The sequence below is a fragment of the Montipora foliosa genome, chromosome 2, assembly GCF_036669935.1.
Source record: "Montipora foliosa isolate CH-2021 chromosome 2, ASM3666993v2, whole genome shotgun sequence".
NCBI lineage: Eukaryota > Metazoa > Cnidaria > Anthozoa > Scleractinia > Acroporidae > Montipora > Montipora foliosa.
In genome coordinates, this window is record NC_090870.1 from 33475872 (window position 1) to 33480871 (window position 5000).

At 39.2% G+C, this 5000-nt stretch overlaps 1 pseudogene; it reads right to left on the reverse strand.

Moving 5' to 3' along the window:
• The window catches only part of LOC137991564 (uncharacterized), a 2687-nt pseudogene extending 2371 nt beyond the window's left edge, over nt 1–316 (reverse strand).
• Nucleotides 317–5000: the final 4684 nt, after the last annotated feature.

Here is a 5000-nt window from a genome sequence, read left to right on the forward strand (position 1 = left end):
TTAATCTTGTGGCTAACAAATATGGGCTGGAGTTCACTTGAATTTTCTGGCTCAGATCTTTAAGTTGTGCTCTTACAATTCCGGCTGAAGACTGGTCCTTAAATGACAGAACAACGGGAACCGCTTTTAATTCGTTGTTAACAGCTGGTAACTCGAGAACAGGTTGATCAGAAGCTTTGACTGCGATAAAGCGTGAGATGGTGGAATTAATTAACCTGTCTGGATAACTAAGGCGAGAAAACACCATTTTGAGCCGATCACATTCATTGGAAAAGTATGACCAGTTGGATGAGACGCGGAAGGCACGATCAAGCATAGTTTTCAATAAGCCGCGCTTGTAGCGATCATCAACATGGCTCTTGTTTGTTAATGCAGCAAAAGGCCAGTGTTGGTAGGTTTGACGTATACTTTGGTTTGGATTTGTGTAGATTTGTTAAGGAGCTGTGTGCCAAGTATAACCGAAGGGTGGCAGTGGTTAAGAGTCTCGAGGAATTTATTAGCTGGCGCTATATTTGGCACAATAGTCCACATATCTCCTGTAGTATGCTGGCATCTTGCCTTCGCGCTCGAGGGTTTCTTCTATGTTGCACATAAAAACGTTCGCCATTAAGGGTCCGAGCGCGGAGCCCATAGCGACACCATCTGTCTGCTCGTAGAGTTGACCGTTGAACAGAAAAAGTTGGTCCTTCGTTGCGCCTCTTAGGAGATCAACCAGGTCTTGCTTACAGAGGTTGAGGCCGTGCGTTACATTGAACCAATCATTCATGAAAGCTTTATCGGCAAGAATATGTATTGTCTCTTCTAGTGTTACATTGGTGAATAATGAAGAGACATCGAAAGAAACGAGCATATCCCCACTATTGATTGTCAGTCCGTGGACTTCATCGACGAACTCAAAGGTATCAGTAATTGTGTATTGGTTGATAGAAAGAGGTTTGAGCCTTGTCGTCTAGCCATTTCTCCAGAGCAAAGTTGTACGTGTTAGTAGCGGACAAAAATGGTAGCATGGCTAGTTGTTGCTTATGTGTTTTTGGCAATCCGTAAAGGTGTGCTAACCTGGAACCCGATTCGTGAACAGAGTCTACAACCTCAGCAGGGAGGATTCGGCGACCGAGTGATTCTAGAATGTCAATCATTCTCGTAACTTGGGCTGTTCAAAACAGGAGTGACGCCAATGGTACGAACTTTGTGTTCACAACAAGTCCTTAAAAATCAATTTTGCAGTTTGATTAAAGTGTGTAGTATAAAATTCAACTTTTTTAGCTGAAATAAAACAACTGGATATTCTCGACCTTTATTGTTCCGGTTCCGGATCCAGTTCTGTTTCCTGACCCAGTTCCTGATTCCGGCTTTTTCAGGTGCCCTAAGTTTTGTAGCTGTCAGAAAAAACTTGCAGTACACTGTACTAACTTTAATTAGTATATTTAACAGTTATTTGCGAAAGGCAAAGTGAGTGTACATCTGAGACGAATAATTGTGTGACTATTATAACTTCAGAACTGAACAACAGAGAATTGATAATCGACACACTATTTCTGTTGTAACGGTCACGAGTGCCTGTGGGAGCTCTGCCATTTTGTTTGCTCTATATTCACCAGCTACTGCGGTGAATATGAAATCATATTATTATTTCTATAGGAAACCACTCAACCAATCAGATTGCTGGAAACTCTTTGTTCATCTCCGAAATTCTGCAAATTATTTATTATGGTTGCTGTTATTCCAGCCCAGCATTTTATTGCTCTAGTGGCATTCAGACATAGACATTGCCACTGTCATATGGCAATTAAAAACTGTGAAATAATTATTATTAATTCCAAGTAAGGGATTGGCACCCATTGTAGTGATTGGAGTAATCAGTTATTTGCAATGTTTAGTATAAAACAACCGTTGTCGTGGTTTTTGGGTTAAAAAATATCGGTTAATGGTTGGTGGAAGCGAAGCATTGTTTCAAATGAAGGATAAAGGGGTTTAGTTTGTAAAGAAGCTGTGGTGCTGTGTCAGTGAGGAAGTGAAGTAAAGGAAAGGGTTTATCAACTGAATTGATATGGTAAATTGACCACTGTAAAGAAATTTAAAAGCTGACATTTCGAGTGCTGGCCCTTCGTCAGTGTTAAACCCTTTTCTGTCTTTCACAAGTAGGACTACTTTTCATAATGAAACAACAGTGACATTCTTTAATCATTCCTTTGGCAATATAACTTGTATAATACAAGATTCATAAAGGCCTACTCCGGGATCTTCAGACGCCGTAACTTAAGGCAACTTAAAGCGACTTAAGGCGACTTAAGAAAAAATTGCCCAAAACATCAAGCAACCTAAGGCGATTTAAGGTGACTTAGGCAACCTTACAAAACTTAAATTGCTTATTCCACTTAAGTCACAGATTATGAACTGATCAAAAGTCTCCATATTTCTTTTCCAAAATCAGAAAAAAAAAACCCAATTATTTCACAGTTTTTAATTGCTATATGACAGTGTCAAACCACAACCGTGATATACGCGGAAGAGAAGAGTTTTCCAGGACTTCATTGCAACGTGTGTGGAAATATACTTAACAAAAATCTCGCTTTAAAAGGAAGATGCGTGAATAGCAGGCAAAGATTTCAAGAGCGGAGCTTTGCTACAATAGATCAATGTGGATGAGAGTATTTTGATATCAGAAAAACGATGTCAGAAATAAGATGCTTTGACAAGCATCTCGCACTGAAAACGCCTGAAGGAATGAGCTGTCAGGCAAGGCGTAAAAAGACTAACTCTTTTGTACCTCGTGCCTGATAGCGTCATTCTCAGTAGCTCCACTAGGTCACTGTGAATGAGAGTGTTTTGATACCACAAAAAAAAAATGCGGGATTGAAGAAGGACGAGCGGGCAAGCTGGGATGTGCAAAACGGTTTTAGAGGCAATCCGGGCTTCCGTTACGGAAAGGTTGTTAACTCTTTTATAAGTCAAAAAATACAGTAAATTAAATTTTTTAAAAACAACAACAAACGAACTTACTTCGCGAGAATTACTTAAGAAAGAAATTCGTAGCAAAAAGATTAAATATTGTCATCAACAGGTGGTCTTCAGTTTCAGGTTCTAGAAATGCTTACAATTCAAATTAAAATGACCTTAAACTACGAACCGAATTTGTTTTATCACCAAAATGTCCTTGCCATGGAAAGAGGGACAGTTACTTTGGAGCAATTAGTAGACATATTGAAAACATTATTTGGTCGATTCTTCTCACTCATATTTCGCCAATCAGTACGTGAACTCTGTCGATTTCCTATTAACAAAAGCAAATTTGGTTCTGATAACCCTAGAGATACTATTTTTGAACCGTTTCAAGTACTTTAGCGAACACACGGATTGCATGTCGTTTCTTACTTCCACTACGCCTCGCGAGCGCGATTATCTAATACGGACAATTTTAATGTAGAAGGACGACTACTAAACTAATCTTTTTTTTTATGAGGTAACCTTCCGTTACTTCAGTAGGTTTGTAGTGAATGTTTTTTGCTTTAACTGGTAGTGAATTGTGCCACTGTCCACGCAGCTACTACCCATTTTGACTGAAAGAACACCGCACCTCTAAAGTTAACCAAAGTTCAAATCAGTTTTATGAGAGATGCGACATCTGAGCATTTTAGTTCAGGAATCTCCAAGATGATCACAACATCAGATATTAAACAACTATTCCGTGAGCGCGCGTTGGATATGAGATGGTAAATAGCCAAAGAGGCGCGTAGCGTCGAGTTGGCTATAACCAGTCTTATATCCAACAAGCGTGAATGGAATAATTGTTTTGTTTTGTTTTAATCGTTTTATTAAATTCCTTGGAAGTACGAAACACGAGCGAAAAAAAGGAGAAAACCCTAGCGAAATCGAGAAAACTTGATGAAGATGCGATGTTGTGTTGTACCTTGTGGTCATACAGACGTAGGCTCATCTCAAAAACATTTCTTGCCTTTTCGCGTACTTTCCAGAAAACAATTTTCTTTAATTCAACGAGAAATTTTGCTTTCCTGCGAAAAAAATTTAGTTTAGCAAAGCTTAACGCAATCATTTACCATATAAGGTCAAACTATGGTACATGAGCTGAAAACCGAGATTGAGTGAACCAACCAGAGCACCCAAAATGCATTATCCGAGGTCGAGAATTTCTGTAGCTTTCCAGTCTGTCCTCCCTACGTTGTTAGTATTCCTTCTTGGTCTGTTCCGATTCTTTCAAGGCGTCTTTTACAATAACCCGTACGTAGAGGTTCATGTATGATGACAATCTTTAAGGCAAAGTTCTTCCTCTCTTACTGTGTCCTCTACCGCCCATAGATCTTGGAAGATAGATGCGATCTATATCTATCAGATCTTTATCGACACTGAGTTGTTTTAGTATATGCTAAAACAGTGAGATAATATAGCACAAAAAGATGATTTAAACTTTTTTATTCCTGCAAAGATTACAACATTTTCGGGCGCAAATTCGGCGCGAATTGCTCGGAGGTGAATATCCAGAGTTTGAGTAGCCATGGCCAATCAGCGCGCGAGTTCAACGCTATTCATTTTTCCAGTATATACTAATGGCGGATATCTTATTTCTTCCTGTCAACTTTGACTTAAGAACTAATCTTAGCCTTCTTTTGTATTCTAGTTGGACATTGTTCTTAACTTTTTTGGTGGTTGATATATTCCTTCTTTAACACTCCTAGATATCTGTACGGTGATAATCATCATCCACGTTCTTTATCTGCTGGTCATAGGGTAGGTTTATCCCGTCTCTCTTGACCACCTTTCCTCTTCTTATTCCTACGATCTGGCGCACTCCTCTATGACGAATGTCATCCCAATGTCTGTATGAAATATTGGTTCAGTGTGCAGTAGTGGTTCTATTTCTTTTTCGTTCTTCCCATAGAACTTCAAATCATCCATGTATAACAAATGCTTCAGTACATTACCATTGTTCAGCTTGTTAGTGGTTTGAGGCATATAATGAACAGCAACGGTGACAGCGAATCACC